This window comes from Macrotis lagotis, chromosome 3 (assembly GCF_037893015.1).
Source record: "Macrotis lagotis isolate mMagLag1 chromosome 3, bilby.v1.9.chrom.fasta, whole genome shotgun sequence".
Classification (NCBI taxonomy): domain Eukaryota; kingdom Metazoa; phylum Chordata; class Mammalia; order Peramelemorphia; family Peramelidae; genus Macrotis; species Macrotis lagotis.
The window spans coordinates 151,817,832-151,831,746 of record NC_133660.1 but is presented as its reverse complement, the minus strand read 5'-3'; the positions used below and the strand labels follow the sequence as shown (position 1 = coordinate 151,831,746).

Below are 13,915 nucleotides of genomic sequence, written 5' to 3'. Positions count from 1 at the left end.
TCATATAAACTGTCACATGTGAAGAGAAGGAGGAATGAGGTTTACTTTGCCCTTTTCTATATTTAGACATACACATTGTGGAAATTTAGAATTGGGAGGAGGGAAATAGAAAATCATTTGGGTGAAGATCAGTAAAAGAAAATAAAACTAATATGATTTTGAAACAAACTATATTTAGACCACTTACAGAAAGAAGGAAAAGTTCTAGTATGGTTCTATTTTCTGGTAGTATAGGCAAGTTTAATTGTGGTGACATCAGTTACTGAAGTTCCTTTACTGCCCAAAGCACTGTGGGCCTAATAATGCCTTGAATAACAATTAAATAATTATTCAAAAGTTGTAAGAATTAGTGAGAACTATGTTAGAGCTACATCTTAACTCAGGGAAGAATTAGTTCTTGGAATAGAAATGAAAGTTTAGTGATCATATTTGCCACAGTTGACCCTTTATTTTGGTCATTGTTCAGTGTTATAACTCTTCATATGTTTTAAGGTGTATCTTAAGTCTTGATTTTTTTTAGCAATAGGACAGCTAAATAATAGATCAAGTCATTGCCATTTCTGTGACTGTTCTTAATGTTTATAATCTACTATTACTACAAATTGAATCTTCTATTTTAAATTACCTTTTTAAAAATATAAAAAACATTGGTATTCAGTGTGGTTTATTACTGTCCCCATTTTGAAGGGGGGGGTATATGGCAAAAAGAATCATATCTTTAATTATATGCCTCAGTATAATTCAAGGAAATACTTTAATTAATTTTAGGATAGAATCTTACATTTGAATAAAGGGGGATAATTTCAGTTTTTGAGACAAGATTTACTGTACAGTAAGAAAAAGTTATTTGTTGGAAAATCTTTTGGCATTTGGGGGAAAAACTCCACTTTGTGATTTTTTTCCATAGGACCTTGAGAATTCAGCTGATTACAATGGAAACTTGTGATTACATCAATCTTTCAGAAAAGACACTCTATCTGGGATGAACTCATCAACTAAGAGAATATTGGCAACAATCACAGTGCAAGAGAAGCACAGCTGCTTCTTGCCATAATAGTTATTCCAGATGCCAACATTTGAAGCAATAATTTAGATGATTTAAACCCACATTCAAGTTGTCCTGATTATGAATATTTAGCCTGTACCTGAAGTCAAAACTAGAGTATCAAACAATAACATTGGGAATAATGAAATAAATAAACAATAATAAAATAAAAACTTGGATTCCAAGATGAGTGCTCTACACAAGCTGTCTTTAATAGTGGTTTGGACAGCCCACTGACTACTTCTTACTGCATCCTTGATCTGTGTAGCTGTGTACTTATTTTGTTGTTTGATCAACAAAGAAATAATGTTTCTGTTTTACTCAATAAAGGGGAGAGTCCCATTCAAGATTTAGGTTGTCTAAATAATTCATAGCCAACCCAGCAAGAATCAACCTCTCCATATTTCATCATTTTCTCTGTGGAGGGCCACTATGATTTCTTTTGCATGAACATCTAAATTTGCAAGAGCAACTCAATTTTCATTAATAGCAACAAATACATTGTCTTATCACCACACTTTTTTTATTTATATTTTATCTTCAATAAATTTTCTTTCTGCTTTTACTAGTTTCTCTTTTCTGCACTTCCATTAAAGAATACAGAATTCATTTTTTTCATATTCTAATGATACATTGAATATAAGGATGTAAGCAACTTCTACTATTTTCTTCACTTCAGGATGTCAGGTAGCATAGTCCAAAACAAGTACTCTGATCACCATTGTGTAAGTTTCTAATTTATTTTTCATCTCCATGACCTCTGTCTTGGAAAAATCAACAGGTCTCCCTGGTTTTCTGATGGCCCAAAATGGATCCACCACTCCCTCCCTCTGTAAGCACATTGTCAAGGTCAGCATTGATTTTATGAGCAGGAATGTTTGGTAAACATTGATGATGATTTCTTTATTTTCTTGTTTACTTTGAATTGATCCAAGGCTACAAGGGCCTTTGTCTTATCAACTTCAAACCTTTCCATTATGATTCAAAGGTGTAGATATCTGCCTGTTTGAGTAGCTCTCCAAAAAAGAGAATATTTGAAGTAGTGTCATTATCATTGATTTCATCCTAGACTGTAATTACTTTTGCTATTAAGCAGGCTTCTGGTTATTGAATTTGACTCTCCTGTAACAGCACTTTGCCATCCTTGGTGAGTTTGATGTGTTCTGCAAAGAAACAAGCATCTGCATGGGGCCTTTTGTCCCTAGTTGCTTTTCAACATGTCCTATAATCTATAACCGTAAATGCACTAATATTCAGTCAGTACTGTTTGGGCCCAGGCCACCTCCATTTTTGGGGTTCATTGCCTTCATGGCCTTGGAGCAGTGACTGCATCAGAAGAGGAGGAGGAGGAAGTAGCCTGCCTCAAGGTAAGTCACTTAGGAGGTGCTCAACTCAGCCAAGATCTAAAGGCTAACTTTGTATGGCTCAGTGAAACTAGATGAAAAGGGATTCAGTCCCGTCTAGAAATGTAGTCTTTTTTGGTTATTTGTTAATTTCTAAGAAGATCAGTAACTTAAAAATTTATATGTTTGCATTCTAAATGTTCCAATTTTTCATTACTTTAAAGGTTTTGAGGGAAAAAAATAACCTGCCGCACACACTCTAAGATAAAAGTAACTTCTATCAAGGTCATTCTTGGAATTTGAATAGACTGTCTAGCCTAAGATCACTATCACCTTCTAATATCAATGACTACATGCCAACTCTAGGTTAATTATGTGGAACAGCCCATCCAAAATTTTTCCTCACAGACTACACATGACTACATTTCAAGAGAGTGAGGATACTGAATATGTACCAAGCCAAATTGCCTCAAATACCCATCAGAAAGTCAGGGAAAAAAGATGCTTAAAACTCAATACATGAATATATTTGACTAATTGATACTCTTAAAACTTTTTAAGAATATATGAAGTGGTTAAGAGAGAATTTACTAATAAGGACTTAGATTCAAATTTTATTTTTCTTTTTACATAAGCAATATTAATTTTTCATCAATCATTTGGCTGCTAAAGATGAATTTTTAGACCCTTACATTGGTATCATCATGAAGAATCACAAATTCTGGCATTCAAACAATATGGTCAGCCCATTGTAGTTGCACTCTCTGTAGTACCATTTGAATGCTTTGTGTTTAGCTCTAGAAAGGACCTCAGTGTCTGGTATCTTCTTCTGTCAAGTGATCTTCAGCATCTTTCTAAGACAATTTAATTAGAAGCAATTTAGTTTCTTGGTATGGGGCTGGGAGATTGTTCAGGTATCACAGGCATAAAACAATGAGGTCAGTCTTTTTCAACTTGTTGAACTATTCCCCAGTTCATTGACATCATCTCAGTTTCCAATTCTTTGTCACTACAAATAAGTTGTTATGAATATTTTGGAAAAAAATAGACCCTTTATCTCCTCTCTTTTTAATTTTTTGGGGATTATAGGCTATATAGTGGCATTTTTGGCTGAAAAAGTCTACACAATATTTAAACCCTTTGGACGTAGATACAAACTGTTTCCAGAATTATTGGATCAATTAACAACTATACCAAGAGTGCCTAGTGTTCCAATTTCCACACATCACGTCCAACAATTATTTGTTTTTTCAATATCAGATAATCTGATGTGGTTCACTAAGTTTTGTTTCAATTTACATTTCACTAATTAATTGTAATTTAGAGTATTTTAATATGACTATAGGTGGCTTTGATGTTTCTCATTTGAAAACTGCCTGCCTGTTCATATTATTTGACCATTTGTTATTTGGTGAATGACTTGTAATATACATTTAAATCAATTCTCTATATATTTAAGAAATGAAGTCTTTATCAAAAACATTTTTGTATACAAATTGTTTCTTAGCTTTCTTGTTTCCTTCGAATTTTGTTTGCAATATTTTTTTTGCAAAACCTTTGTAATTTATGGTAATCAAAATTATCCATTTTCTATCTTATAAATGATCTATATCTCTTATTTCGGTATAAATTCTTCTCTTTTCCACAGATCTAAAAGGTTAGGCATTCCTTGCCTTCCTAATATTAATTTAAATCTTGAAGCCATTTTGATGTTATTTCATTATGATGTAAGATCTTAGTCTATACTTAATTTCTCATGCTCATTATTTTTATCTTAGTTTCTTCAACAGCTATAATAATCTCATAAGTAATCAATCAGATCATTAAATAATTTCAAAAATCTAATGTGCATTTCTATATGTACTTATAATGCTTAAATATAACCATCATATATAGAAGATAAAAAATTAACTTTGAAGTCAAGAAGACGAGTTCAATTTCTTTCTCTAATACAAATGAGCCAAGTGAGCTTCACAGAATCACCACTGTCTTTTCTCTTGAAGGTGTCTAAGAAGTTTTTAGAAATAAATTGTTAACCTGCATTTGTAAAGGAAAATTCTCACAAGAAGTTCAGCAAAATTATAAGCATAACTCTACATAAAAGGAATAAAAAGAAAATACCCAGATATAATAATGGGTAACCAAATTTTGCCCAGATATCTCTGTGGATGTCACCTCCAAATTAGGGCCCAAATATTTTTATGATATTAGTCATATCTTCTCAGTTATAAACACAGCTAATCACTGCCAGTTTGTCATATTCAAGAATTTCTTATTGAAATAATAAAAAACTAGTATAACTAAAAGGTAGTTCAATTCACTTTATATATTCTCTACATTAGTGCAACTGTGTAATGCCAGTACTTGATTGAGATATTGTTCTCTTACTTTATTTCTTTTTGTTCTTTTTCTTTTCTCTTTTAATTTTTCTCTTGGATTTACATCTCAAATATATGACTTTTAGCTATATAATGCTAACATGTCAGTTAATCAATGTGGCCTTCAATCATCTGTCCTTTAAAATAGAGATAATACAATAATGTTGTTATAAGAGATGTTCTCAAGTTCCTTCTCCACTTGAAATTCTATACGTTAATGATTTGTCTTCTTTCTTAAAATATCTTAAATAGCTGCATTTTCAAGTAAATACGTGCTTGTGCCATAGTCTAGTATCCTAGCTATCAGGTATGATACTTTGTTTATGAAGAATTTAAGAAGTTCAGGCAGTGGCCCGGGGATACCTGATCATATAAGCTACTTCTAAGGAAAAAGGAGTACAGTATAACTAACAAATCATTTTCCTACTGCTACCACTGTAGTCCACATGGACTTCCTAAAAGTAAATAAAAAAGAAAAATTGGTGACTTATTTTTACATCTTTTCTAATGGAAATCTTTTTAAAATATTTAGTATAAGTCATTTGTTCATATATAAAATTTAGATATCTATATTTGAGAATGTAGCTACGATATAAACAGCAAAGCATACTTAATTAGGGCAGACATGAACTAATTTAAAAATATTGTTGACTTTTATTTTTCTTCCTCTGATTTCTGTTTCATTACTATGAAGCACTTATTTCACTACTTATCACCAGTAGACAAATGCCAACAAAAGAAGCATTCAGTTTCAGAGTTGGCATAATGTTTGAGAGAACATAAACAGTATACTCAATGTATTTGATATTCCTTGTCAGACCTGAAGATTAAAAAGATTCTGAAAATTGATTATAATGAATTGGTGTTGTTTACAAAAGGGTGTCTTATTATAGTTCTCTTTACTTAAATACTGAGTCATCACAAAATGAAAGAAGGAAGATGAGTTCAAAGTTTTAATTTGTTAGATTACTTTTTAGAGTGTCAATAGATCCATATTTACTTAGGGTAGACATCTTCCTCATAAGTGTGATGGAGTTACAGTAACAGTTCTGGTTTAATTTAAAAAAGATACATGAGGGCAATATATTTTTTCAGAAAAGTTAAAATATGAAAAATTAAATTGCCTTTACATGAATAATAGAGAATATAAAGAGATAGCTAATAAAAATACAAAATTAAAAAATTAAAAAAATGCTCTAAGAAAGTTTTACTCAAATATTTTTTATTAATGTGATATTGGAAGGCCCAATGTTATTTTTTTCTTAATTTCTTCATGTATAATTATTAAATTGAAGTACATCATCTATCATTCAAATTAAAAAAAACATAAATCATTAGGAAAGATATCATTTCCTTCTTTCTTTCTTTCTTTCCTTCTTTTTTTCCTTCCTTTTGTTCTATTTATTTTTGGAACACATCTATCTTAAAGATAGTAAAATATATGCTCCTGTGACTCAAGAAAATTGAACATATGGTATATGAACAGCATCAGAATAGAGATCCTATGGTCCCTAAGATCAACTATAAAATGACTCCAGAAAAAAAAATTCTTTTTTTAAACTCTTTCTCTGTATATATATATATATATATATATATATATACATATATATATATATATATATACACACACACATACACATATGTATGTGTGTGTTCTGTGTGCATGTAAGTATGTATATGTGTACATGTGTGTATACCACGAAAATGTTTTTAATGCTTAACATAAGCTATGAATTGCAAAAAGAAATTATTTATACAGAAATAAAGATGTGATTTTTCTGACCCAATTCACAGAGACCCTGAAATCTATCAACTCACCCCAAAGGTGCCCTTGAGAACTGTCTCAATATCTAAGAATGATTTTTTTGTGACACTCTCGTTCATATTTATAAGTATTCCCAGCCTTAGGAAGATTAAACCCTCCTTCTTTGGCAAGGGTGGTAAGGGGTGAATAGGAGGAGGTATTGTTTTCCAGTGTTTTTTTATCACTCTGGCTCTCCTGTCTCTCACCTGCTCTGCTTTGGTTCTAGTCATCACCAGTTTATGGACTGGTTATGGCCATGACTACCATAGCTACCATAACTACCTTTAGACTGGTAGTATCATTTTATTATAATGTAAAATATAGAATTTATTGATAAAAATAACCTTAATAATCACCTAGGTATGTATTATAAAGAAGCAGAACCTGAACTTTAAAGAGATGGTTTTTTTGAAGAGGCATTTGGTTCTATAAGTACTTAATCCAATATTCTGTCCACTATAAAACTTTATACGTGCTTGTTTTTTGTTATAATGATAACATTAATCATATATCACCTGCTCTTTTAAAGAATTCCTTTGCAATAAACAAAAGGACACTGAAGATCAGTCAAGATTTTCTAAATTCATAAAAAAGTATGAAGAAATTCTTCTCTTTGTTTATCTGTTAAAATAATGCTGACTTCTATGCTTTGTCTTTATGAAGTTGTGAACTCTCTCAGAATTTACAGTGTCTTGCACAGAATATTTGCTATATAGATGTCTATTGACTATGAATAAACAAAGCACATAAAATGATGAATGATGCTAAAAAGAAAAAAAAAATAATCCACTCTATTCTAAAACTCAAGCTACACTGTTTGTAACCAGAGAGGGTACTTTATTAGTTGTCAGTTTAATTGAGCTGCAGAATTTTATAAAGAAGTGACTGAATGCTGCCAAGTTAAAAAGTGAAAAATTTGAGCATAAGGAGACCTATAATGATTTGTATGTTTTGGCACTGTGATGTTTCCTCTTTTCCCCTTCTTTAAGTTTCTTTTTTTCCCTTTCTTTTTTCCCAATTACTTACAAAGACAGTTTTCAATATTCATCGTTTTGCAAGCATTGAGTTACATATTTTTCTACTACTCTCTCTTACCTCTTTTGTTCCCATGGTTGTGAACAATGTGACATAGGTTGTACATGTTATTTCCATATTCAGCATAATGTGGTAGAAGAATTAGAATTAAGGAAGGGAGAAGGTTCATGAGAGAGAAAGGATTTAAGAATGAATATAACATACTTTGCTCTGTATTCAAACTTCATAGTTTTTTCTCTAGATGTGGATAGCATTTATCTCCCATTAGATAACAAGTCTCTCAGAATTGTGCTTGCCCACTGAACTGCTGAGAGGAGTTGTGTCCATTACAGTTGATCAACTCAAAATATTGTAGTTAATGTATACAATGTTCCACTAGTTCTACTCACTTCACTCAGTTTCAGTTCAAATAAGTCATTCTAGTCTTTTCTAAAGTCTGCCCACACATTAGTTCTCATAGAATGAGTATTCTGTAGCATTCATGGACCATAATTTCTTCACTGATTCCCTAGTTGATGTACATTCCCTTCAATTTTCAACTTTTTGCCACTTCAAAAGGAGCTGCTTTAAATATTTTTTATGCACATGGGTCTTTCCCCTTTTTATGATCTCTTTGGGATATAGATCTAGTATACTCCTTTCAATTGTCCTGATAGAAGTGCAATTCTCAAGAATCATAATTCTTCTCATTTCATGATAATCATAATTCATTTATACCCACAATCTCTGTATGAGTAACCTAGTAACCTTCCTCCAGTTGTTCTAATAGAAACACAACTCTCATAAGCTAAAAAAAAGTAATTAGATCATGAGCAGTTTATACCCACAGCCTCTGATAATTTTCCTTTCAAATGTTCTGAAAAAATACTATTCTCAAGAGTTTCAGGTATTGTCTTCCTTAGCCTTATTGACTAACAAAATTTTCCTTAATCTTATCAAGTAATATTCTTCTTTCCATTTGCCTTTTTACTCATCTCATGAATCTTGCATATGAAGACCAAATTTCTATTCATTTCTGTTTTTTTTAATCAGATAAGTTAAAAAGTCTGCTATTTCATTGAAAGTTCACCTTTTCTCCTAAAAGAATATGCTGAAGTTTGGAGGGTAGTTGATTCTTCATTGTAATCCAAGCTCCTTTGCCCTCCAGAATATCATATTTCAGATCTTTTGATTCTTTTTTTTTTTTTAGGTTTTTGCAAGGCAAATGGTGTTAAGTGGCTTGCCCAAGGCCCCACAGCCATGTAATTATTAAGTGTCTGAGACTGGATTTGAAACCAGGTACTCCTGACTCCAGGGCTGGTGCTTTATCCACTGCTCCACCTAGCCGCCCCCTTTTGATCCTTTAATGTTGAAAATCATAAATTTGGTGTTAACTTGACTATGGCACCCTGTGTTTAAATTACTTCTTTTTTGACAGCTTGCATTATTTTTTCCTTTAGCATCAAATTCTGAAATTTGGCCCCAATATCCCTTGGAGTTTTTATTTTGGGATCTCATAATAGGGGTGATCAATTGAATCATTCAAAGACTATTTTATCTTTTTTGTTCTAGGATATTAGGTTAGTTTTTCCATGATAGGTTCCTTCAAAATACTGCCCAAGTACTTTTTCCTAATAAATGACTTTCTGGAAAACCAATTCCAGATCAGTCATTTTTCCTAAGTGATATTTTATGTTTTTTCCTACTATTTCAATCTTTTGATTTTCTTTGATGTAATGTTGGAGACTCATTGAGTCACTAAATTACTTTGGTCCTGTTCTAATTTTTCAGATTTTATTTTCTCCAGTTAACTTTTGTGTTTCCTTCCTGAATTGGTTAATTTTACTTATAGAGAAGTTTGCTTCCCCCCATTTGGTCAAATTTACCATTAAAGGTAAATATTTTTCAATCAATTTTTCATATTTCTCTCATATGACTCTTAATTTTGATTTCTCTACATTTTTCTTCTTCTTTCATCTTTGTTTTATAATCCTTTTTTATTCTTCCAATAAGTCTTTGTGGATTTGAAACTAATTCAAAAAGCACCTTTGAAACTTTACATATGGGTATTTTGTCAGTGCTTTCCTCTTCTGAGATGTCATTTTTATCTTCCTTTTTTTATACTTAGTGTTTTTTGGTTTTGTTTTTATTTTTTGCTCATTTTGATCATTGAGTTCCTGTGACAAAAAAGACCCAGTTCCAAAGTTTTTATGTTGAGGCTAAGGATTTAGTTCTTAGTTTCCTGCTTTCCTCTAGAAATTCAGATACTAGTGACTTGTTCCCTGCTTTAGGTAGCCTAACCCTGTGGTGTTGCCTGATATACTAGTCCCAGAGGTGGAGTTTTGTCTCCCAAACTGAGATTGGGACTCTCAATGCTTGCTTGCTGGTCTGATGACTTGTTGATATTGGAACAGAGCTCCAAATACTTTGTGATTCTTTTTATCGTTTTCATGGAACATGGTAACATAAGGTCTAAAACAGTAACAGAGGTCATATGCAAAACCTGATTATAATTAGAGTCAAGAATTAAAATTATCACATTTTATTATATATTTCTCCCTTGGGAAAAATATTTCCATGCAAGTACTGTCATTAATTGTATTCTACTTATTTTGGATTCCCCAATCATGTCTTGAAATATATAAATAATATAATATAATTTAATAATTATTTTAATTCTTTATGTCTTTTTAAATGTATTTTTACTGATTTTAGTCCTTCCATTTAACTCGGGTGTTTTATTTCATTCTGCAGTAAATCCTCAATTTTAGCTTTTAAACTATGCTGCAAATGTTAGAAAAACAAAAGGAATTATATCTGTTGTCTTATATCAGCCTTCTGGGCATAAAATAATTCCCCACAAATTTTGTTTCCTGATAACAAAAACTATAGAAAATAGTTATTCCTTCTCTGAAGGGAGAAATTCACAGTTGATCCCTACTGTGCTTAAAATGCTAGCACTATTTTCACTATTTTTCACTATTTCACTCCCTGAAATAGTAATATAGTCAGAAAAGAAAACTTCTGTTGCTCTGACATCCTTGTTTTCAACTTTTAAGGTCAAAGAAAGTTATGGGCTGTAAATTCAAGTTATTGCTCGTGGAGACATGTCATAGATAATATATTAAATAAAATGTTCTCTTCAAAGGTAAAATACATACATCAATTACAGCTGGGAACCACTTGTAATGTCGGTGTGGGTGAAGAGCCAGTATTAATCATTCTGGAAAGAAGATTTTAAGATGGATAGAAATGATCATGACCATGATTACCTAAAAACTGATTCATAGGTGGGGGAAGAGGAGAGAGAGAGAGAGATTTCATTAAGTTATAGATATTTGTGCATTATACTTGTGACAGCACCTAACAAAGATCATACTCAATTATAAGTTCTCTGAAATGGTAATGATTTGCTAAAAGAGAATGTTGGTCAGGAGTAGAGGGAGTAGGATTGTTAATACTGCCTTGTGTAATGTCATTTTTGTTCAACTTTATACTTCTATTTAATGCAACGGAAAATATTCAGGTTGTGATTTTGTGCTCTTTCTTCTTCTCCATCATGTTACCTTCTACACTAGAAAGGTAGCATCAGGGTTCAAAAAGCAGTTTGGCATGAAGTAGATGATTAAATGGAGTCCCCAAGGATCAGGTATTAAAGATAACATGTGAAGTTGAAGAATCATGAAATAGCAACAAGGAGATAAGAAGTTACATAAATCATCCAGGGGATTCTGGTAGATGATGAGAAGGATGTGCCATTAAAAATGCAAGGTAATTTTTTAGGTAGAATTGACATTTTTATTAAATTAGCTCAGAGCAGTTGATATTTGCTCAGTTTTTTTTTTAATCTGAATTTGTGAGAGCAGGGCTTTGTACTCGTTTACATAGATTTTCTGATGCTGCCTTGGCAGGGAGACTCCCAAGTATTTTATTTTGTCTAAAGTTAATTTCAATGTGATTTATCTATCTAGCTCTTGATGTTGTATTTGTGAGTAATAAAAAGAAATTCTGAGGATTTATGAGGGTTTATTTTATATCCTGAAACTTTGCTAAAGTTGCTCACTGTTTTTACTAGTTTTCTAGATGACTTTTAAGGATTCTCTAGGTATTCCATCATGTTATCTGCAAAGAATGAGAATTTTGTTTCTTCCTTCCCAATTCTAATTACTTCAATTTCTTTTTCTTCTCTTATTGCTGAAACTAATATTTCTTTTGTTAAGAAAGATTTTATTTATTTTGTTTTATAATTTTCTCCCCATTCTTGCATCCCTCCTCCCACCCCCCCATAAAAGGAAGTCTGTTAGTTTTTACATTGTTTCCATGGTATACTTTGATCTCAATTGAATGTGATGAGGGAGAAATCATATCCATAAGGAAGAAAAATAAAGTATAAGGGATAGCAAAACTATGTAATAAGATATTTTTTTTTCTAAATTGAGGTTAATACTCTTTCGTCTTTGTTCAAACTCCAAAATTCTTTCTCTGTAAACAGATGGTATTCTCCACTGCAGATAGCCCAAAATTGTCCCTGGTTGTTGCACTGATGGAATGAGCAAGTACATCATTTGATCATCAGCGCCATCTTGTTGTTAGGGTGTGCAATGATTTTCCAGTTCTCCTTAGCTGGATCAGCATCAGTTTGTCCAGATCCTTCCAGGCTTCCCTGAATTTCCATCCCACCTGGTTTCTAATAGAACAATAGTGTTCCATCACATACATATTCCACAGTTTGTTAAGCCATTCCCCATTTGAAAGACATTCAATTAATTTCCAATTCTTTGCCACCACAAATAGGGCTGCTATGAATATATTTGTACAAGTTTTTTTGAAAATTTTACTCAGTTCTCTGTATATTTTAGAAATGAGTCCTTTGTTAGAAATACTAGTAGTAAAAGTTGTTTCCTAATTTACTACATTTCTTTTGATCTTGGTTGCAGTGGCCTTGTCTGTGCAAAACTTTTTAATTTTATGTAATAAAAATCATCTAGTTAGTTTTTAATGATGTTCTCCATCTATCCCTTGGTCATAAACAGCTGCCCTTTCCATAGATCTGACAGGTAAAATACTCCTTGATCTTCTAGTTAATTTATAATATATTTTGTCTAAATCCTCTACAATTTTGATCTTATCTTGGTATAGGTTGTGAGGTATTAGTCTAATCTAATTTTCTTCCATAACTTCCAATTTTCCCAACAATTTTTATAGAAGAGAATCTTTATCCCAATAGCTGGACTCTTTGCATTTATCAAGCAGCAGATTACAATAATCATTTCCTGCTATTGCACCTATTCTACTTCACTGATCCACCACTCTGTTTCTTAGTCAATACCAGGTAGTTTTGATGTCTGATGCTTTATAATATAATTTTTGATCTGGTAAAGATAAGCCACCATCTTTTGCACATTTTTTTCTCTGAATCCCTGGAAATTTTTGACTTTTTATTTCTCCATATGAATTTACTTGCAACTTTTTCTTAATCATTAAAATAATTTTTTGGAATTTTGATTGGCAGAGAACTAAACAAATAGGTTAGTTTAGATAGAATCGTCATTTTCATTCTATTAGCTGACTTATCCAGTAACAGTTGATGTTTGAAGGAAACATTTCTAACATGATATTGAATAGTAATGGTGATAAAAGGCATCCTACTTTCACCTTATCTCATTGGGAACCTTATGCCTGTTCCATATCATGCTTGTTGATTGTTTCAGATAGATACTACTTATCATTTTAAGGAAAAATCCATTTATTCCTATGCTGTCCAGTGATTTTAGTAGAAATAGTGGCTATATTTTGTCAAAGGTTTTTTCAGCATCTTCTGATATAATCTTATGATTTCATAAGATTTTTACTGCATTATGATCTCATAAGAATGTATACACTCTTTCTGCCTTTCTCCATTTGATTATTAGGTTTTTGTGCCCAAGTACATGGTCAGTTTTTGTCTATGTGCCATGTAATATGGAATAAAAGTATATTCCTTTCTATTCCTGTTCAATTTCCTTCAAAGTTCTATCATGTCAAGGTTTTCGAACATTCTATTTAATTCCTTAACTTTCTCCTTGTTTATTTAATGGTTAGATTTATCTGAATCTGAGAGTGGGAGGTTGATGTCTCTCACCAGTAGAATTTTGCTGTCTATGTCTTCCTGTAACTCATTCAAATTCTTCCCTCGACTTTGGATACTATAATACTTGATGCATACATATTTAGTACTGAAATTGCTTCATTTTCTGTGGTACCTTTTAGGGGATATAGTTTCCTTCCTTATCTCTTTTAATGAGGTCTATTTTTTGAAGTTGTTTTGTCTGAAATAAGGGTTGCTACCCCT

The 13,915-nt window shown here is 31.9% G+C and overlaps 1 pseudogene; it reads right to left on the bottom strand.

Annotated features, from left to right (window-relative positions):
• Nucleotides 1-259: 259 nt before the first annotated feature.
• LOC141519232 (T-complex protein 1 subunit zeta-like) overlaps nt 260-13,915 on the bottom strand; it is a 101,276-nt pseudogene continuing 87,620 nt past the window's right edge.